The following is a 23,834-nucleotide window of genomic DNA, read 5'->3' on the forward strand; positions in this document are numbered from 1 at the left end:
CAGCTACAGCGACAGGTAGTGAATCAGCAGAGTCAGATTCCACAACCGCCGCTTCCAAATTGTGGAAATGTGCAGAGATACAATACAGAGACGGGATTCTGCGGAGGTGAACAGGTAAACAGATCACCAAGAGTGAATGGGTCAAATGTTTCTCAACAGTATTTGTTGAATGAAAATGGAGGGAGTGATTCTGATGATTACTTATGACGGTGCCTGAGAGAGGAGGAAGAGTGTGTGCTTGGAGCCACTCTTGAGGTAGATCAGACTGGTCCATTTGTAAATGGTAAGGTGAATGATGTAGAAATCACTTTTCTAGTGGACACTGATGCTACTCGTTCTACTGTTAGATCAGTGGAAATAGAAAACCTGCCTCTCTCTGGGGACACCATCCAAGTAGTTGGCGTAGCTAATCAACAAATTAAAACAGATTTAACAGTACCAGTTAAGGTTGAAATTGGCAAATTTAAAGACAAGCATAGATTTGTAGTCTGTAACAGCAGTCCTGTAAACCTGTTAGGGAGGGACATCCTTTGAAAGATGAATTGCAAAATATATTGCTCACCGGATGGTATAGAGCTTCAAACACAAGAAGAGGATGGGTTGTACATATTAACAATGTTAATGGTTGAGGCAGAGGAAAATAAATGATTTCCTGTATTTGATAAAAATGATTTACCTGAAGAATTAAAAGATACAGTCAATGCAAAAATGTGGGATCTCTCAGGAAGTGAAATGGGTTTGATGAAAAATGTTGACCCAGTTAAAATTACAGGAAAGCAAGGAGTAGATTTTCCAAACATTCCTCAGTATAAAATGAAGGCAGAAACTATTGAAGGTGTCATCAGGGCCGGCTCTAGGCTCATGGTGGCCCTGTGCAGGGAGCGTAGGTGGGGGCCCCGGAAGAGGGGGTCCGGACGGGGCAGAGCTCAGGAAGGTGTTTTAATAATACGCCCAGAAAAGTTGTTAGATGATTGACCAGTACCTGCGGCTGCTCCTACCCTTCGGAATTCGTCTCAGAACGATACAATTTAGGAGGAGGAGGGCATTGTGACACACGACATGAGGGACTGGGCGCACAGACAGCTGCAGTGCCAGGGCCATGACAGGGGCACCGGACCCCTACAACCCCCCACAGAGAAATAATCGGTCATTGGTTATGATTTCTATGCCTAGATAAGGATATGGAGATCTATACCTATATAAGGGAAAAGGGCATTAATCGGGAAAATTACACTAGGGTCCTAAAATGATACATAACAATGTATGCAAAAACTGACTGTAGGATATGCAGGCAAATGAAAAACGTGGAGTTAGAATAGTAAGTTTGACCTCCCTGTGTTTGCCACGCCCACTGCTGCCCTGGGGACGCAGTTCAGGACAAGTAATGTGACGAGCGAGTAGTGAGCAGCAGCAGGCCATATCTAATATATACGGCTCTGTGCTGCTTTAATCTCACCCTTGTGCAGGTCAGTAACTTTTGTTGCTGTGCTGCATTGCGATAAAGAAAATCTGCCCCTTGGTGTGCATGCCTGGCGTGCCCAATCTAGCCTTAACCCTAGCACTCTCCGGCAGTTGGTGGCAATTAAATTTAAAAAATACTCTATGGGATTTCCTTATTTCCTTACTTTACTTCACCCTCTCTCTTAACCTGACTCTAGTTCTACTTCTCCTTGTACCTTTAACCTCCCTCCCTCTCTATGTATCTCACATGTGTCTACGGGACGCCCCAGCTGAGGAGTGAGGTGCTCTGGCAGAGCTGGGTGAGTCCCAGTAACGGACAGCAGGATTGCTAGAGAGAGAGATAGCAGCGAGTTCCTTCCCCTGGAGTAACCATAGGTGCTCTCCACGCTCCACCGGGGCCCGCGCCTGGCTGTGTGAAACTGAAAGCGCTCGGGTTGGCCCGGTCGCTCCCCTGCCCCTCGAGCTCTAGGGGCCCCCAGGAGTCGCTGGGACTTGGAGCCATATTTCAACTGTCTGCCGCTTAATAGTGCAGAAATACCCTTTCTCTCCACCTTTATTGGCACAGGCGGAGCAGGGGGCCTAAAGAAATCAATCACCACCAGTTTACATGGGAGGCCACGCCCGCTGCCACTGACTGGAAGACAGACAGCGGCCTACGAGTCGATGGATGCGGCACCGGCAAATTGAATATGCGGCGGGCCCCCCTCGGAGAAAGTGTCAGTGATTCCGAAATGTAATACTCGGCAATGATTAGGCCTTCCGCTGGCTGGGAGCCAGCCATATACTGCTGCTTAATTTAATGCAAAATAGAACAGCCCCCGACTCCACCTTTATTATAGGCCCTGCAGGCACAGGCGGAGAGGGGCCTAAAGGAAATCAGTGGCCGGCGCTGCCACTGGAAGACAGACAGCGGGCGGCCTACCTCGATGTGGCAAAACTCCCGGCTGCAGTAAATTTGCCCCTCCGACCTCAAGCATTAACAGCTACACTCACGCCCGGCTACCTATCTTCATAATATGACTCGCTTGCTTGCCATGACGCGTCGCGATAGTCTCGCCCCTCCGACCTCAAGCATTAACAGCTACACTCACGCCCGGCTACCTATCTTCATAATATGACTCGCTTGCTTGCCATGACGCGTCGCGATAGTCAGTCAGTGCCACAAACAGTGTGCAGAAATATCATTATCAATCATCTGAGAGAATGGATCTATTCTGCCCTCACCCGGCAGGTGCGTTCACACTTCTTCACTTTATTCTCAGTCTGAGCTCAGCGGCCGCTCAGCTTTTGCCCGACTCCGACGTCGACGACCACCAAATGGCTGGGCTGTGCAGAGAGAGTCATACGCCACCAGTCCCACAAGTTAGTTACGCACGCGGGGAAGTCAAGCAGCAGGTTAGGTTGAGTCTGCGCGCTGCCGCAGATCACTCTATCCTGGCTTCCGGCGTCTGTGCCAGCCAGCCGGGTGACAGTCATGATGATTTGAAACACCCCAGCGCCCCTGATGCCCAATCAGGAACGAGGTCTGTGCGGACTCGGAGCCAGAGGCCAGGGAAGTTAAAGGGAGGAGGGGAGGGGGGGGTGACTCACTGTGTCAGGGCTTGGAACTGTGACTGTCGGAACTTAGTATTGGAAGCTGGGGTCGGAGCCGGAGGCCGCCAAATCCTGCCAGGGGGCCGCGAGTGCCACGATGTATCATTGATCCTTCCGATTCGATCCTCGTCGTGGCAGCCCCTGGGGTTTGGCGGCCCTGTGCAGGTGCACACTTTGCACATGCCTAGGGCCGGCCCTGGTGTCATACCTGTAATTGACAAATTCATAAAACAGGGTGTTCTAAAAGAAATTGAGAGCAGTCCATGTAATTCACCGATTATGGGAATCAAAAAGCCAAACTGAACTTTTAGGATTGTTCAAGACCTGAGAAAGGTTAATCAGATAGTTGTTCCATGTTGCCCAGTTGTACCAAACCCAGCGGTAATTCTTTATCAGATTCCGCATGATGCAGAATGGTATACAGTCATAGACCTTTGTAATGCATTCTTTACTGTTCCATTGCATCCAGAAAGCCAACAAATGTTTGCGTTTAGGTTCCAGGACCGTATTCTAGCATGGTGTCGTATCCCTCAAGGGTATACAGAGAGTCCATCTATTTTTAATCAGTTGCTAAAGAAATCCTTGGAAAATCTAGATTTACCTGGAAAGTCAACATTAGTGCAATACATAGATGACCTCCTTGTGGCAGCAAAAACACGAGATAACTGTGTAACAGATACCATTACTCTCTTAAATCATTTGGCAGATGAGGGACATAAAGTGTCTCCTGCAAAATTGCAGTTTTGCAAACAAGAAGTGAAATATCTTGGTCATAGAATTGCAAAAGGAATCAGGCAGGTGACAATTGAGAGAATAAAAATGATTCAGGGAATGCAACCTCCAAAAACACAGAGACAGGTCAGATGTTTTTGGGAATGGTTGGTTATTGTCGCCAATGGATTAGTGGATTTTCAGTAATTGCAAAACCACTGCAGAGACTGACAAAAGCAGATATAAAAGACCCGATTATCCTAACAGATACTGAGTTAGAAGCTTTTGAGCAGTTAAAGAAAAGTTTGTGTGATGCTCCAGCATTAGGTATGCCAGACTATGAGAAGGAATTTGAACTGTATTGCAGTGAAAGGGAAGGATGTGCATTATCAGTTCTTATTCAAAGACATGGCAAATTGAGAAAGCTAATAGCCTATTTCTCAGCAGTTCTTGATCCTGTTGCAAAAGCATTACCAGGCTGCTTAAAAGCAGTAGCTGCAACTAGTGTAAGCCTTGAACAAAGTGAAGGGATAATAATGGGATTTCCTGTAAAAGTATATGTACCCCATTCAGTTGAAATTCTCCTCACTAGAAGCAAAACACAGCACTTGACAAGTAACAGGCTAACAAAATATGAAAAAGTTATTCTGGGGTCAGATAACGTTTCGATAGCGAGGTGTGTGAATTTAAATCCTTCCACATTACTTCCTGATGGTACTGTAACAGAAATCAGGAATGAGAATGATATTGATCATGAATGCTTGGATGTTTTAGAATATTGCACCAAACCGAGGCAGGACATTAAAGATGTCCCATTAGCTGAATCAGATTTTGTTTATTTTGTTGATGGTTCATGTTTGAGAACGGATGAAGGTGTTCTGAGAGCAGCATACTCTGTCTGTACAGTTGCAGATGTAGTTGAAGCCTCCTGTCTCAAAGGAATTCGTTTAGCTCAAGTAGCAGAATTGAATGCTTTGATTCGTGCATGTGAAAGAGCAAAAGAGTTAAAGATTACCATAGTGACTGATAGTCAGTATGGATATGGTGTAGTCCATGACTATGGCCAGCTCTGGTCTCAACGAGGTTATTTAACTTCTGCAGGAACTCCGATCAGGAATGCAAAATTGATCTAGAGGTTGATCGATGGCATTCAGCTACCAGAGAAAATCGCTGTCGTGAAATGTACAGCGCACAAAAAGGGAGAGGATTATATGACAAAGGGCAATGCCTATGCTGACAAAATCACTAAATTTTGCGCGAAGAACAATATGTCAATCAATCGGGAGAAAGACAATGAACATGTTTTGAACTCACTTATGCTAACATCTGTAGTTGAGACATGGCAAGGAGTAAAAGATTTAAAAGATGAGGCAGATGATGAGGAAAAAGACACATGGTTAAAAGCAGGTTGCAGACAGCGAAAAGAAGATGAGATTTGGGTTTACAAAGATGACAGACCAGTTATGCCAAATAGCATGATTGCTGACATGGCTCGAATGTATCATGGTCCAGGACATATTAGAAGGGATTCAATGATTAGGTTGTTTAGGCAAACATGGTACAATCCAAAGTTCAGACTAATTGCAGAATCTTTTTGTCAGAGATGCTTGATCTGCCAGCAGATCAACCCAAACAGAAAAACAGTTGTGAGCATGGGAACCATAGGACGGGAGGGTGGTCCTTTTACCAGATTGCAGATGGATTTCATTGAAATGCCACCCCATAACAAATTGAGCTACGTCTTAGTGATAATCTGTCTGTTTTCAAGATGGGTGGAAGCATTCCCAACACGTCACAATGATTCAGTTACTGTTGCAAAATTGCTTTTAAGGGAGATCATACCTAGGTACGGATTTCCGGTGCCGGTCGAGACTGATCGTGGAACACATTTTGAAAACAGATTGCTAAAATTGATTTGTGAAGCACTGAACATAAAGCAAAAGCTTCATTGTGCTTACAGACCAGAAGCATCAGGTGTTGTTGAGCAAGTAAATGGCACAATCAAAAATAGAATAGGTAAAATGTGTCTAGCAACAGGAATGCAGTGGACTGACGCACTTCCACTTGTTTTGATGTCTTTGAGAAGTACTCCTGATAAAAAGACAGGTCTAAGCCCCCATGAAATTGTCATGGGCAGAGTCATGAGACAAGCATTTGTACCAGGTGGTAAATTAATGAGTATTAATGATAGCGTCATTTTGGAATACTGCAAAAACCTTTTTGACGTGGTGACTTCTGTGTTCCATCAGGTGGGAACAGATGTGATTACCAAAGAGAAGGAACAAGCTCGTGATCTGTTACCAGGAGACTGGGTGAGAACGAAAATTCACCGAAGAAGAAACTTCCTAGTACCAAGGTGGCAAAAGGCAAGACAGGTGATACTTGTCACAACAAATGCAGTAAAATGCAAAGGATTGAATAGATGGATTCATGCTAGTCACACCATTCATGTGCCAGCTCCTGAAAATCCTGACGTAGGTGATACTATAGCTGATTCAGATTCTGAAGAAGAACCTGAAAGAAATCCAGATCCTGAAGATTAGATGGAAAATTCAATTGCGAATGAGGCGTTGAATGAAAATACTGAAGAGATTGTGATACAAGACTCTGAAGATGATGAAGATCTGCTAGAAAAAGAAGCAGACGTAGAGTCTGATCAAGTGGTGATTCAAAATCAGGAGAGTATTGAAAAGCAGATTGGAAGCTCTGAAGGCAGGAACGGAAGTTCTGAATCTGGGAAGATGGAAATTATTGAAGAAGAAGAAGAAGACGTAATTCCGAGTACCAGTTATAAGGATGATGTTCCTAACAGAGTGAAACTGCTGAGTAAAGAAGAACCTAGATTTAGAATCGAAATTTCAGAGACCGATTCAGATGAAAGTGATGATGAATCCAAACTGAAAAGTTCAAGAAAAAGAGCTTGGAGAGCAGAGTGTAACCTGACCGAACCAAAGAAGAAATTATTTAGAAAAGGAGATAACTGGCCAAATGAGTGTGAGAATTTGAAATTCAAACTGGTAAACCGATCAAAGGAGCAGATTAATGAGATATCAAGTCAGAAAGAAGACACAGACAAGAAAAATCAAGCAGGAAAGAAAATAGAAGTAATTAGCAGTAGAGCAAAAAGAGTAGTAAAGCCTAACCAGAAGTACAAGTCCCCTGAGTGGACTTATATTATCATCCCACCTGTGGTGGAGGTGAATAGTAGTAGTCAGGAAGATTTAGATGATACAAATGATAATGATTGATTTTGTTTCAATTTAAAGTTGAAATCTGTATTTGGCATAAGGCTGAAGAAATTGTGTTAGGTGACACAAAGTCGAAGAAATTGTGTTAGCTGGAAAAACACATTTGATGTTAGACATAAGGTCGAAGAAAAACTGTTAGAAAGTAGGGTTTTCTTTAAAAAAAAAAAATTAAAAACAGGGGGTGTGTATATTTAGAAATTAAATTTTTAATGTTTGATTTTTCTTTTCTGAGAGGCTCTTGTTTCAGAGTAAAGATGCCTTATACTAATAATAATTCAAGGTGTTCAATCTTAAGGATATGTTGCAAAATGTCTTCTATTTGTGTAATCATGTTAATTTTGGTTTGGTTAATTTTAGCTGTCATTTTTCCTTTTGGATTCGACAAAGAGATGTATAAAACTAATATGACTAGTAAAGCTGTGCCTAAACAAGATAACCATGATGTAGTGGGCAAGTCTAACAGAGTTATTGAGCACAAACCAGAGAATTACTCACTAAAATAGAACCTTTAGAAGAGGAAGATTTTTCAGAATGTTTGAGCAAAAGATTTGCAGCAATCAAAAACTGGTTTCAAGGGGCGTGGCCAGCAGCCGGAGATGGCGGCAGCTTAGGAGGAGAGCTCCGTGAGTGAAGCGGCCTCCTAAGCGATCCGAGCAATCATCCGTATAATTTATAGCCCAGGCGGGAAGGCGGCGAAGCCCAGGACCGGGCGGCGACATCCGAGCCTACCGGGACGTTCACCCGTGATCGGGATCGCCAGTTTCAGCCGTTACTTAGCTGGGCCTGTGGTGAGCGGCCAGACCGGGGACTACGCTGAACAGCGGAGCGGACAGGAAGTTCGTGGCTCCAGGCAGTGGGGAACCGGAGGCGCCCGTTCGGGACGGGCGGAGACACAGAAGTACCCTCTGCGCCTTTGCAGACCGCCGGCGCTCACCGGCACGGAGCGCACCCCCGGAGACCCCGCCGGAGTGTAGAGGTGAGGGGGAGAGAGATCCGGACGGCCTGCTGAGTCCGACAGAGGAGGACAGGGCAGAGACCCCAGGAAGACGAGCCGCCATCTTGGAGGCCCGTAATCGACCCTGCCTCGAGGGTAGCGGCCCTCTCTCACGGCGGGGAGTGCTGTGCCGCCACCGGACAACACATAACGGACGGCGGGGGGTCCTCCACTGCCCTGGGGCATATAACACTGCCACTGATCCGGGTGGTCGCCGGGACATTTCTGCACCCCTGCCAGCCCTGATACGGAGGGCTGGCGGCCATCCCTGTAGATCAGCCTTGCCAGCCTCTGGCTGAGCCCTCTGCGGATACCACAGGCCCTAAAATTGCAACAAGAGTGCCAGCTGCGAGGTTCGGAGGCCAAGGGGCTGTGGCGCAACATTCGGCACTACGGTGGGGGTGTCTCCACGTTCCCAGGCAGTCCATTCACAAACCCGCCCCACGGCCGAGGCGGACAGCTTCCTTTTTGCTGACCCCGCTGCGGGCCCTATAAGGCGTGGTGCCCCTGGATGCTGTGCGGATTGGGGTGTGCCCACAAAGACCAAGGGACTACTTTTATTACGCACTGCGACCGGGTGTGGCTACACGCTCCGGGCAGCACTGACTCGGAGAAGGGTTACACCGACTACAACCGCATTAGGTGACCACAACTGCTGAGATGGCTGGGAGGGGCCCGAAGTCTGGGACATCGCAATCCCGCCTTGACCGCTTTGCTTATGAGAAGCCCGTCTCCTCTTCCCCAGACGCCAAATCACAACGAGGCCAATCAACGGACGCGGCGGGGGCTAAGAAGGCGACCCTGGACGATGTCATGCAGGCCCTCACGCAAGTACAGGCCACAGTGGGATCGATCTCGGCAGAAATCACGCTGATAAGAGCGGACTTCCATAAGATGTCGGAGAAAGTGAGTAATATGGAGGTGGTGACCAAGTCTTTGGTGGACGACGTGTCGGAGTTGCAGATTGGTATGGAGCGCGTCCTGAAGGAAAATAAGGAACTGCGAGAAAAGCTCGATGACCAGGAAGGGCGCTCAAGACGCAACAACATCCGTATAATAGGTGTGCCGGAGTCGGAAGACACGAGAGCAATGGACCTATACGTGGAGGACTTAATCAAGCAGAAACTACAGCCTAAGGGACTCTCCGCCTTCTTCACGGTGGAAAGAGCACACAGGGTCCCTGGTGGACGCAGGGAAACGGGAGCTAACCCCAGGCCGATCATAGCAAGACTTTTTAATTTCAGAGATCGTGATGCCATCCTGCAGGCGGCGAGACTTTCACCCCCTATAAAGATCCAGAATTCTACTCTGGCCTTTTTTCCGGACTACACAGCGGAGGTCGCAAGGAGAAGGAGAACCTTTTTCGAAGTGAAGAAGGAGCTGAGGGCTAGGGAAATCTCGTACTCAATGCTTTTTCCGGCTAGACTTCGGATTGTGGCGGACAATAAGACATGGTTTTTCGACACCCCGGAGGTGGCACAGGAGTGGCTGGAGGGTTGGAGACAGGTGGACCCTCCGCGTCGATCTAACAGGCAGCACAAACATCATACCACAGGATCCCGACAGAGCTCACAATCCGCCGGGGAGGGAGCGGAGGCTCCCTCCCCTTTGAATGATCTTCAGGAAGACGAGGTTGAGGAAGAACAGTGATTCGCGGTTCATTTATGGCTGAACTGGCAGAACTGTTGACAGACAATGCCGCCCTGGACACTGGGCTGAGGGCCTCCGCGGCCGAAGGAGGGGGCCGCTGATACCGGAGAGTCCTTCACCCCAGCGAGCAAGTACTATGTTTTGGGTTGGGATCAGGCACTCTGCTGAGTTGGGGGGGCGGGCAGTTTTGAGTCCGTTGAGCAGGGGGGCAGGGAGGGGGGGAGTTGGGGGTAGGATGTGGTTCTGGTTTTTGAATACTACAAAGGGTCAGGAACTATGCCGTATGTTGCAAATGCGTAGAATAATGGTGTTGCAGAGTAGAATACATGTTCGCTTCATAAGCTGTTTCAGGAGCCGCGGCAGTCGGCCGCCTTCCCGCTTGTTCTGCTATGATGGGGGGGGACACTAATTTGGGGCGGGCACCGTCACTCAGTCTACTGTCCTGGAATGTTAGGGGCCTGGGAGACAAAATAAAGCGCGGGTTGGTCTTACAGAGCATAAGGAGATTGAACCCAGCCCTGGTCCTGCTGCAAGAAACTCACCTGACTGGCACGGCAACTCGGGCCCTGGATAGGAAGGGCTATAGTATGGTTGTCCACTCCGAGTTTACTAGGGGGTCCCGGGGTACTGGGATATTAATGCACCGCTCATCCAGGTTCATACTACGCTCAGTCAGCGTCGACACGCAAGGGCGCTTTGCGGCGATTCATGGGCAGTGGGACGGGAGGCCGCTTAATGTGGTCTCAGTATACATCCCGCCAGCGTTGCACACCGTAGCTCTCCCGGAACTGGGGAACTTTTTACTAAACCTTCCGGAGGGTGACCTAATAGTGGGAGGTGATTTTAATGCGGTGGCCGACCACTCCCACGACCGCGCCCCTGTGCGCTCACATACACCTGGGACGTCCAAATTATTTGACTTCATGGAAGCGCAGGGTTTAGTGGACATATGGCGGCAGTTTCACCCGGAAGATCACCAATACACATATTATTCAGCAGTACACGGTAGCCTGTCAAGGATAGATTATTTCCTTACATTGGGAGGGGGCCTTCTCAATGTCGCCGACACTAACATTAAACCGCGAGGGGTATCAGACCACTCCCCGCTGACACTGTCCCTTTCCAGTCAGGTGCGCACTCACAGACGCACCTTTCCGATTCACCCGGGGTTCCTTAGGGAGCCTATGGTGGCCAAGGCTTTAAAAGCCGGTACAAGAGCCTACCTCGCGGATAATGTGGGGTCGGTGACCTCCCATATAACCTTGTGGGAAGCCTATAAAACGGTTCTCCGCGGGCAGGCGATCTCGGCTATTGCACAACACAAACGCACACAAAACCTGGAGGTAACACATTTGGAGGAACAGCTCGTCAGGGCTACAATAAATCATGAGAGTAACCCGAATGAGGATACACATCACACGCTCAGGCTGTGTCAACAGAGACACGCAGATCAGTTACGACACAAAGTGGTGGGTGGTATGGTGGCGACTACGAATAGGATATACGACGTGGGGGATAAGGCAGGTAAACTCTTGGCCTGGCTGGAGAAGAAACGTGGTGGACAAAGGGCCATATTGCAATTAAGAGACTCGGGCGGCGTGTTGCACTCCGGCCCAGAGCAAATAGTGGAGCTCCTAGCAGATCACTTCAGTATAGTTTACTCCCCTGACACGGAAGTCACGCGGGAGATGGTAGCAGGGTCACTCCTAGGGGTACCGACACGTACTCTCCCCCAGGACGCTAGGGAGGAACTTGAATCGGATCTAACGTCCGGAGAGATACAGGAAGCCATTGCGGCGTTGCACCCTGGGAAGGCAATGGGCCCGAATGGGGTGCCGATTGAATGGTACAAGATCATGTCTGAGACTCTCTCCACTCCCTTGCTCGAAATGTATAAGGAAAGCCGGGAACGGGGGCTGTTGCCCCCCGACCAGCGCATCGCCACGATAGTAGCGATACCGAAACCCGGCAAACCCCCTGAGGAATGCGGATCATACCGCCCCATCTCGCTCCTTAACGCCGAGAATAAAATTTTGGCGAAACTCTTGGCCACTAGACTGCTGCCCCATCTGACGCGCCTCATTCATCCGGACCAGTCGGGCTTTATGCCACACCGCAGCACAGCGCTGAATTTGCGGAGACTGCACGGAGTGCTGGCGCGGGCCCCACGATTGACTGAACCGGCAGCAGTGCTGTCCTTGGATGCCAAAATGGCGTTTGACATGGTGGAGTGGCGCTATCTCTTTGCGGTTCTGGAACATATGGGGTTTGGCCCCAGCTTCATCTCGTGGGTCAGGTTGTTATACACTGCACCCGTGGCGAGGGTTACGGCCAATGGTTGTATCTCGAGGGAGTTTCCCTTGGCGAGAGGCACGAGACAGGGGTGCCCGCTCTCACCGTTACTGTTTGCCTTAGTGTTAGAACCCCTGGCCACGATTCTCAGATCCACCCAGCTATTGCGGGGCATGCAGTGGGGTGAGGGCTGGGAAGATAGGGTCTCCCTGTATGCAGATGACATGCTCATCTACCTCATGGATCTCGAGACTGGTATTCCGGTCCTGTTAGCCCTGTGTGAGAGGCATGGTACGGCGTCGGGATATAAACTAAATTGGTCCAAGTCCGTACTGTTTATGATAAGGGGAGACCCCCCAGTCCTGCCTCTTGACTGCCAGTTGATCGTTGAACCCCGTACCTTCAGGTACCTGGTAATTCAGATCTCTAGGGATTCGGAAACTTTTTTGGAGTTGAACCTTCTGCCCCAACTGACCAGATTGAAGGCGGATGTGCGCCACTGGAAGACCCTCCCCCTGACACTGCTGGGTAGAGCGGCACTTTTTAAAATGCTGGCGTTGCCTCGCTTCCTCTATGTACTAGAGAACACACCGGCGGTGGTCCCTTTGTCATTCTTCCGTCAAGTATCGGCTCAGCTGTCTGCTTTGCTTTGGAGTGGCAAGCCGGCTCGAGTGTCGCAACTGAAACTGATTAGAGACTGGTACAGCGGGGGAATAGCCCTCCCAAACCTTGAACTGTACTATTGGGCGGCGCACCTTAAGGTCATCAACCAATGGATCCATGGTGCACACGACGACCCAGCGTACGTTGCGGATAGACGACAATTGGGCATGGCCACACTTCTGGCCCCGCTCTATAACAAGGGTATGGTGGAGAAGCTGGGCTAAGGACTGGGTGCAACGTAGGTATTGAACATGTAGGCAGAATTGATTATGGACAGAGGCTATGGATAAAGTTTGTGATGCTGCTATTCACGCGAATACTGTTATTAATTGCTGATGTGGACTGTTTATCTTGACCCTTATGCGTGGTATGTTCAGAGTTGGGGAGAAAATGAAAATTTGAAAAGTTGCGTAACTGCTCGAGTGCAGCTGAATGTTGACGCTACGTTGAAACATGTTTATTTGGTATGTGTCATATATGGTGGCAACAATAAAAACAAATTTTCAAAAAAAAAAAAACTGGTTTCAAGAGATTGGTAGTTCAATTTTAGGCAAAATACTGTGTCCTTTATTAGTTATAGTCTTTGTGATACTTTTGTTAAAAATTAGTTGCATGTTACACAAAATAAATACACAAAAGAAAGAAGTATCTTAGGGAGAAGAAAAGAATCCATAAGCTTAGAAAAGAGCAAGAAAAAGAAATAGAATTAGAGGAGTTTCGTAGGTCACAATATGAGAGTTACAAACAAACAGCAGAATCAAAAGTTTAGAAATACTAACACTGTGATTGTCCAAAACATGTTCAAGGGTTTTTACATTTTTTCTGAAAATATTGGGTGTAGTTTGGTGGTTTTGAAATCACCAGATGAGGGAGTTGATGGAGCGAGGTTTAGAATAATATTTTGTTCAGACTCGCAAAGTTAAACTTCCATAAAACCATAACCGTATTAATCAGTGTATGTTGAAATATTAACCAACTTAGTTTTAAAATGCATATTCACAAACACGAGGGACTAATTTATGTGCTCTATGTTGCATTTGCAAGTGCGTTGAAAATAATAAACTAACCTTGTCTATTGTCTTTGTCAGTATTAAATGCGGCTGTTTAACTAATGGCATGTGCTTATTTGTGTGCTCATGTTATGTCTTTTCTGTGGCAAAAGCTCGTGGAGAATTCTCTGCGGCCTAAAAGAAGATGATAGATAAAAAATGCAGCTTTGTGTGCATCAGCTAGGTAACATAGATTAATGGGTTAATAATTAGCAAAGGGGGTGGGTAACAGAATGGGTTTCAATACTTTAATTAATTAATGTCTTGTGTTTGTTTGAATACTAGTTTCCAAGGGAGAGGCTTAAGGCCTAGCGTTTTAAAGATGGTGTTTAGAATCCTGTCCAGAGTTGAGCCCTGCACGTATTCAGAAGTGGAAACTTTTACCACATCGACAGTTATCAAAGAAATACAGATGAATAACTTGTGCAAGACGTGCTCTGAGAGTGACTAATTCAAGGACAGGATGCGGCAAATCTGCCAAGCTAAGGAAGTAACGGACTGTTACTCGTAGAATGTTGCATTTCCGAGGAAGCCAAAAGTCATGTATTTAGTTGGACAATGGAGTCAAAGAAAAGGCTCGATTTTGTTATGGAAACGTGATGAGCTGACATGGACTGACATCTGTCAGCCAATGAGAACACTGGATGGCGGAGAAAATTATACAATTTAGTGAGATTAGCTAGACAGAAAAGGTATAAAACTTGGTCCCACGGGCAGGAGGGTGCTCCTAACTTTCCGGATCCCGAGTGACGTGACATGCTGTCGAACTTCTTGCTCACGTAAGGACAGCAGAGATAATCAATTTTTCCTTTCTAGGTGGAGTGAGAATAGACTGGGAAATAGCTTTAGGGAATGGAAACTGTTATTAATTAATATTCATGTATTCTGATTATGCTTTTGAGATGTCAGACTAATTGCACATTCCTCACTAAATGCTGCTTATTTGCTAATAAAATAATGATTTATTAAAGAAAATGCTCTTTCTTTGAAGAATAAAATTAATAAAATTAGATTTTGAAACGACAAGCTGGTCTTGTTTATTCATGGTCTAGTTACCATTAGCTGATTCATTTGCCTTAGTGACTTAATTAAATGATATATGTTTGAAAAACCATGGTAAGAAATGATAAACTGCAGTTATATATAAATATGTAAATATTTAGTGAATAGTTCTGATTAATTAGGTCACATGATTAAGTTGCCCAAAAATTGTCTCGTTGGTTTATGGGCCTTGTGAGAGATTTATGATTAATGGTAAGTTTTGTGGTGTTGGGTAGTATTGTTAAGACAGTTTTTCTTTAGGGGCGCTGGATCAGTATCTAGTGTCTGCATCAGTCCTTTAGGTGATGAGATTGAGGATTGCTGGAGGCTAAATATATATATGTAGCGGCAGCAAAACAAAGTGCAAAACAGCATTAATGTATGCTTGTGAGGTTATGTCACAGTTGACAATTAATACATTTCATATTCTTTTGAACATCTGCTACACTATTTGAAACCGTTTTCGGCTTATGTGTGTGTGTGTCATTGTAACTACTTGCCCTGACTACAACTCCCATGATGCACTTCCCATAGTAATGGAATTATAGTACATGCTTTACAGTGTGCGCTTACGCTGTGCTGAGCTGACATCCTGACTTCAGTAATTGGGACAATGTAAACATTCATTCCTCTTACCTTCAGACGTGTGTGCAGCTCCTGAGGTGTCCAGCTGCGTGACACCAACAACAGCTTCAGGCTGGATTGTTGACTCCACCAATTCCTCCATGGGAGTTATTCCATTGTCTGGTGGTGTGCCCCCTCCTTTTCAGTTGTTTGCAGGTGTTCTCAGTCTCTCTCTCACTCTCCTCTGCTCCCAGAGCCAGCTCCCTCCTCCCCCTGAGCCTCAGCACTGAAAATGAGGCTTGGAGAGCACACTTCCCGGTTCTGATGTCATCAACATGCATCAATGTGCGACCCCGGAAATTGCGAAATCACAATTAGCAAAATCGCAATTTGCGAGTTCGCAAACACAAGAAATCACAATATTTTCTGCGATTTTTACCGATTTCTTATTTCTTTGCAATTTTCGTGATGCATCGCGTTTTGCAATTCCTTATTTACGATTCCTTAAAAATCGCAAATAAGGAACCGCAAACTCATTTAATGATGAATTTGCCTGCTAGGGTCTTCCATTGTCGCTGTATTCCTTTCTTTATTGTATTTGTATGTGTTCCATAGGCGGTTGCTTCTTTATCAAGAGCCGTAACAGCCAGTAAAATGTATACATTGTCCAAGGGGCGCTAGAGGGCTCCGCCGGCCAAGCCCATAATCCGTTAATTATCCTGAACATCCGCTCTTGCTTATGAGCCAACTGGTGAAATACACGTGGGGGAAGCTGTGTGGCACAACATCACAAGAAACTGCGGACGGCTGAGTGGAATTTACAGTGGATCGACGGCTGGAGCGGTCTCGAGCCTGCGGCGGCAACCTGGTGAGTCACGACCAGCCTTAGTGGTGGGTACTGGTGTGGCCGCGGTGGGCGCCGGAGCTGCGCTGCGCTTGCTGTGGGGGTGCGCGGCGCCATTAGATCCTGGCCAGGAGGGGCTGCGGGACGCGAGCTGAGAGCCCGTACGCTCCTGCCACTGTGGGGAGTCGGATTGTGGGAGTGGGCCACCCTTGGCTTGCCGACCTCACTGCCTGCTGGTGCGCGGGGTGCCGTTCTGCCTTCCGTGGCTGCATTCTGGGACCGCACAGGACTAACTAGACACTATCTGCGGGGGTCCGAGTGAATCACTGGTGCAAAGGTGGCGGCCTCACCTTGCTAGCCTAGAGGTATGCCGCCTGTGCACGGGAGACCTCTCGTTGTCTGCCTGCGACTGCTGCATGCGAGTGCCTGGGGGTGACTCCCTTGTGTGAACGGCGGCGATACTGGCTGACAGGAGAGAACAGCGATTCATGCCCTGGTGCTTTTAATGCCTCCCAGCCAGTGTGAAGATCAAGAGTCGCGTTGTGACGCCTTTAAGTGGACCTGGGGAAAAATGTGCGCCTCTGTGAAGCAGCAGAAGATTTGCGGTGCTTCTCTTTCTCCCCCTTGACTTTTGCAACTCTGATTTAGTGCGGCAGTGAGACCAATATCAGTAAATCATCGGTGGATGTGACTTTGCTGCCCTGGCTTTCGGACCAAGTGGAAATTAGTCCTCTCATTGAGCTGTTGAACTCCTGTGGCTACGTGCTCCCTCCATTGAGCAGCAGGGTCATTCCTTTGACTATGTGCCGGTGTGTCAGCGCCTAAGCCAGTGGAGTCTTGCGTGTGCCTACCTGCACGCTCTGTCATCCGGGGACCCTGACCTGCTCTGTGCCTCGTTTGCCTGGGGTTTTTGAGCGCCCTGCCGAGGGTGAACCACCGTCAGCGCACCGCACCTGCTGTGTCCTCCCCCCGCCGCAGCCCTCCAACACCGGGACTGCCGCCGAGTGGGGGAGTAGAACTACAGTCCCCAGAAGCCTCCGCGACTGGCCCGGAAGTCGCGTAGAGGCTTAGCGCCCGGAGGCGCTGTAAAAGGGGCTGACCTAGCGGAGGAGCGGGTGTGTCAGCGCCTAAGCCAGTGGAGTCTTGCGTGTGCCTACCTGCACGCTCTGTCATCCGGGGACCCTGACCTGCTCTGTGCCTCGTTTGCCTGGGGTTTTTGAGCACCCTGCCGAGGGTGAACCACCGTCAGCGCACCGCACCTGCTGTGTCCTCCCCCCGCCGCAGCCCTCCAACACCGGGACTGCCGCCGAGTGGGGGAGTAGAACTACAGTCCCCAGAAGCCTCCGTGACTGGCCCGGAAGTCGCGTAGAGGCTTAGCGCCCGGAGGCGCTGTAAAAGGGGCTGACCTTGCGGAGGAGCGGGTGTGTCAGCGCCTAAGCCAGTGGAGTCTTGCGTGTGCCTACCTGCACGCTCTGTCATCCGGGGACCCTGACCTGCTCTGTGCCTCGTTTGCCTGGGGTTTTTGAGCGCCCTGCCGAGGGTGAACCACCGTCAGCGCACCGCACCTGCTGTGTCCTCCCCCCGCCGCAGCCCTCCAACACCGGGACTGCCGCCGAGTGGGGGAGTAGAACTACAGTCCCCAGAAGCCTCCGCGACTGGCCCGGAAGTTGCGTAGAGGCTTAGCGCCCGGAGGCGCTATAAAAGGGGCTGACCTAGCGGAGGAGCGGGTGTGTCAGCGCCTAAGCCAGTGGAGTCTTGCGTGTGCCTACCTGCACGCTCTGTCATCCGGGGACCCTGACCTGCTCTGTGCCTCGTTTGCCTGGGGTTTTTGAGCGCCCTGCCGAGGGTGAACCACCGTCAGCGCACCGCACCTGCTGTGTCCTCCCCCCGCCGCAGCCCTCCAACACCGGGACTGCCGCCGAGTGGGGGAGTAGAACTACAGTCCCCAGAAGCCTCCGCGACTGGCCCGGAAGTCGCGTAGAGGCTTAGCGCCCGGAGGCGCTGTAAAAGGGGCTGACCTAGCGGAGGAGCGGGTGTGTCAGCGCCTAAGCCAGTGGAGTCTTGCGTGTGCCTACCTGCACGCTCTGTCATCCGGGGACCCTGACCTGCTCTGTGCCTCATTTGCCTGGGGTTTTTGAGCGCCCTGCCGAGGGTGAACCACCGTCAGCGCACCGCACCTGCTGTGTCCTCCCCCCGCCGCAGCCCTCCAACACCGGGACTGCCGCCGAGTGGGGGAGTAGAACTACAGTCCCCAGAAGCCTCCGCGACTGGCCCGGAAGTCGCGTAGAGGCTTAGCGCCCGGAGGCGCTGTAAAAGGGGCTGACCTTCCCGCGTCGCGGGACCGTGCCCGGGGCTAAGCCCGGGCAAAGGGCGGGCCCTCTGTGGCCCTCAGAGGCCTGAAGAGTCTGGGCTGGGCTATACCCCCTGGCCGTTTCATCGTATACTGCCAAGGTATTTCACATATTTGATCTATAAAACCACCGTAATGGCACCCATGGAGCCAAAAGCAAATGTAAAGAACATGGTCAAAAAAACGCCTATACACACACGTTCTGTTACAAGGAACACTGCCTTATTAAAAACACCGCTACCAACGTTAACTGCAATTGACCGCATGCTCCAACAGACAATCGTAGTGGTAGCTAATGCTATTGAAAATACTGAGAGACGTCTGTCGTTACCACCAAGTATTTGTCTAACCCAGCAGGTATTACAACCTGAGGATTGTAACGTAAACAACATAAATGTGACATCACTATCGAATAATTCCATTTTAATGCAATCCTATGCGGGTCTCCCAGGGGTTATGCCAACTCATGTGGAAGACTCTCCTATTCTTCCTGCAGTATTCCTTGATAGGGATAGTCGGTTGTCCCTAACTCCCAATTTACAGATTAACGTCACTCCACCCGAGGAACAGGGACCCAGTAATGCGTCTGTGACCAGCGCAATTCTGATTTCCTGTGACAATGATGATTCTATCCCTCCTATTGATTCACCCAATATTAGCTGTGCAGACATTCCGATTGGCAATGACTCTGTTTATTACAGACCTAGATCCAGACGCACACGTAAAAGAAAACTACTGGCCCCGTGTAGGGGATGCACGAAACAAAGGGGCAGAAGAAAGAAGGTAACTCCATTACTACTAGAACAGGCCAACGGAAGAGAGCTACCCTCATCGGAGCTAAGCCCAAATTTGGGACTGGGAGGTAATATCAATCCTACAACACCCGATGGGGAGTCTAAAATGTGCCACTTTATAGAGGCTATGAAGCTCCTCATTTCCCCTATAAATGATAAACTTGAGGAGATTTGCAAAAGGGTGGAAAATCTGGAACAATTGGGTCTAGCCAAATTAGACATTCTAGAACATCTGGGCCCACATGTCACACCTTCCCCTCCGCATGCACCCCCTAGGAATAAGGTCAACACGACTGCCACTAGCATAACTAATTCACAGGTCCCTTCGGCCAGAAATGTGGCCCCTACGGCTGCCTTTGGCAAAACCACTAATTCTTACAATAATACCCCAGATAACACTATCAGCGGGCCCCCCGGGGCAAGAGGTAGAGTGCCATTGAGACACACCTCAGTAAATGGGAATTCAACAGGACGTAGCTGCTATAACAACATCATTCCTGCAGTGATTAATCTCCCCCCAGAAAGTAGGCCATATGTGGCAATTCTTGCCAATGTCCCTAAACTGAAACCCTCTCAAGTCGAAAATAGTGAAACCCTTAAAAACAAAATTTTGCACTGGCTTTCCAACAACTGTGAATTCCCCTAAGAGGGGCAAGTCAGATTCTTTCAACCCAAAGGGTAGGGTGGGTGGGCCCTAGCAAAAAGGAAATTAGTGGGGACTGTGTAATTATAAATTATAAAACCACCGAATGGGCAAGAGATTCAATCTTGAACGCGCCAATCCCATCTGATAATGATTACAATACCACTCTGTTCCCACTAGACTATTTTTACAGACACCAGGCGGGTTTTAAAATCCCCGTACAGAATTTTAAACACCCCAGAACAATAAGTATGCCTCACCCACCAGTACAGCAAGCACCAGCACAATTAACCAAGCACCCTTTTATTTCTTATGACTCACACAATCAATACACATTGCAGCAACCCCCGAATTTACTCAGAACCTTAAACCCCAATTACTTCAACAATCTCAATGTTACTGGGTTGGAAACAAGCACCTATGGCCAATATGCAGTCCCAACGTCCAATAGATTTCAGATTTTTAATTCCTTAGATGAAAATGACTGACTAGGGGGCATTCCTGCTGGCGAGTCATTAGTAACTGAGGAATCGAAGTTGATGGCCGTTAAAACAGTTAAAACAGTTGAGGAATTTCCAACAGACACCTCTATGGTAAATTCTAGCGACTTGACTCTGATAGATGCTACCACATGTACTGTTGAAAATTACCCGGAGAAACAGATATTATCACCAGTCATAACGGTCACCGACCCACTCCAAGTAGCCTTGGTAGAGAACTTGAGGGCTATTACGTGGAACATAGCTGGGATAGCTTCTAAGGTAAACACCCCCATATGGGCTGATTTTATTAAACAAGGTTATGACATAATCTGCTTGCAAGAAACTTGGGATAGGGAAGAAGTACACGTTGAGGGTTACACTTCTTTTAATGTACAGGCTGTGGCATCCCAGGCTGGCAGAGCCAAGGGCGGCCTTGTGACCCTAATATCCACTGAACTGACTGAGTTTCGTGTCAGTGATCATGTTGTTCTAGGAGAACACGCTTCCGTTCTGCGTATGGCACATAGTAGTAGTAGAGATTTAATAGTAGTGAACTTCTATAACAACATTGCGGGGGAAAAGCGGGGAATGTTTATTGCTGAAATAGAGCGGGCTATTGATGCGACCTTAACAAGTACACCTAAACCAGCTGTTATCCTATGGGTAGGAGATTTTAACATCAGAACATGTAGCTATGCCCTCAAGGGGGCATGTGGCCATAGGGATGAGTACCTGGGAAGGGAAACAGGTGTATATAATCATTTCCCGCACAATAATTATGGTAGCGCTTTAAATAATCTACTTGCTAAATATGATTTGGACCTCCTAGAATGCAACAAAAATGTAAATAATGTCAGGTGCCCGACATATCATGGGTGTAACAGCCAATCATTTATCGATCACATTATGATATCTTGCTCTGTAGCTTATATCAATGTCTGGGTGATTGAACAAACGGTTAGTGACCATAACAGTGTAACTGTTGAATTATTGGGTTGGGGAACCAAAAAGAACACCTATGGTCAACCAATCCAGGACATTGCAGCAGAAAGACCGAATGGGATGAGGGTGAAATGGATTAAAGTTGACCCCACCCATTTTATTGCTAATGTGATCACAAATTGTTGTAGAGAAGTTGAGTATTGTTTGTCATCGAAACCATGTCCACGAACCTTGTTGTCCAACTTTCTAACAATAACAAAAACTATTGAGAAATCCTTAACGCATAAACCTCGTAAATTAAGGAAGGTCATGGCAGTGTGGTTCGATGACCACTGTGCTCAGTCACTTAAAAGGTTGAAAACTTCTCTTGATGCCACTCCAAGAGATGCTAGCAAGATCAGGGAAGAGCGCCACAACTATAAAACTGCTCTCTCTATTAGGAAGAAGGAACTACAGGATGAGGCTTGGGCGAAATTAGATCTGGCCGCAGATACTAAAGACCATAAACTTTTTTGGGATACTGTAAATGGTCCATTCCTGAAGAACGACAACATTCCTGAACTAACTTCGCATGTCAGTTGCCAGGCCTGGATTGCACATTTTACAGGGATTTTTAATTCTGATTTTACCTCCGGTTTTATTTCTGCTTTTAATTCAAATGTTTTAATTGATACTCCAACCTGTTTCAAATGGGAGAAATTGCTGTTTTCTGTAACATTAAGTGAGGTGATTGACGCAATTGAGAAGAGTAAGGGGGGGAAAGCCCCGGGACCGGATGGGGTCCCTGTGGACTTTTACAAATTTGAGATTACTTTATGGGCCCCCATTTTAACCCGTTACTTTAATGCTGCTATCGAGGACAAGTTACCAATTTCATGGGGTCAATCCATTATAGTGCCGCTTTTTAAAAAGGGCTCTAGGGCAGAAGCATGAAACTATCGCCCAATTTCACTCCTAGACTCATCATTAAAGATCTTGAGTCGTGTACTCCTGGCGAGATTAGAGTCTTGGGCAGAAGATAATAACATTCTTTCGCCCATTCAGTATGGGTTCCGTAGGGGTCTCGGAACTATGGAGCAGTGCGTGAACCTGGAACTTATTATCGGCAAGTACACAAAAGCAAAGGACGGGAACCTGTTCATGTGCTTTGCCGATCTAAGTTCAGCTTTTGATCTGGTGGAACACGCACTGCTCTGGCCCACATTACTTGCTATGGGTGCACCGCCTGAAATTATTCACCTTCTGGCCAGAATGTACAGTAATCTTTCCAGTAAGGTTAGATTCGGAACGGACGGTGAATGTACCCCCTATTTTAAAATTGGTAGAGGGATCCGACAAGGGTGCGTGCTTGCCCCCCTTTTATTCTCCCTTTTTATAAATCAGGTTGACCAATTTTTACAAGAATCTTGTGCTGATGCCCCCTCTATCAATGGAAAGCAAATACCCGTCCTCTTATACGCGGACGACGCGGTCCTGATTTCCAGGACTGCGAATGGGCTGCAAAAATTAATTAACAAGTTCCATATTTTTATTCAGGGCAGAAATCTCAAAATTAACAAGGGCAAGACAATGACTATGACCTGTGGAAAGAAAAAGAAGAATAACAAGTCATTTTTCCTCGATGGGGATAAACTTGAGGCTGTCCAACACTTTTGCTACTTAGGCATTATTTTTTCAGGAGATGGGAGGTGGGTGAATGAGCAATCCTGTGCTGGTCTGAAGATGACAAGAAATGTAAATTGTATCTTCAGATTTGCCTCTAAACTAGGGGGTCGTAGAATCCGAGAAATGATCTCAATCTACAATTCAAGATGTATGTCCTCTGTCCTGTATGGAGCAGGGATATGGGGATATAACTCCCAGATTGCACTATCCATCCAGCAGGAGGAAAACAAGTATCTGAAACGTTTATTATGCCTCCCTGTTTCTGCTTCAAACGAGATTACTCACAGAGAGGTAGACTTAAATCATGTTACTGATCTGATTGCCTTGCGTCCCCTGTCCCTATGGCGGTCCATATGGGCCAAAGAAGAAACCAGGTTTACCCAGGAAGTAATTATCGATTGCATTAAACTCGATCATCATTCGAAAATTCCCTGGTTAAAACACATCCATTCCTGGTATAAGACCCTTCTTGGTCAGGACATTTTTAAAGATACACTAACTGAATCAATTTTAACAAAACGTGATCTTAAATCCATTTATCTGGATCATGTAAAAGGGACTAGAATGAAGGTGTATGCAATACAAAGCACGTTTAAATTGTATATGGAATACAATCTCAGCACAGGTCTCCCCCCTTATCTTACATTTGTTAGCATTAACTCCCATCGGTTTGTTTTAGCTCGCCTGAGGTTGGGAATAGTCCACCATTAGGTGGCCTTCCCAACTGTAAAAAAGCCAGGAACAGGTCTATGTCCTTGCGATGGGAAATCTAAGCAGAGTATCTGCCACTTTTTACTTTTTTGTAATTTTTATACTGGTTTTAGAAAGTTTTACTTGAAGCATTTGTT

Source organism: Lissotriton helveticus, chromosome 5_1 (assembly GCF_964261635.1).
Source record: "Lissotriton helveticus chromosome 5_1, aLisHel1.1, whole genome shotgun sequence".
In the NCBI taxonomy this organism is placed as follows: domain Eukaryota; kingdom Metazoa; phylum Chordata; class Amphibia; order Caudata; family Salamandridae; genus Lissotriton; species Lissotriton helveticus.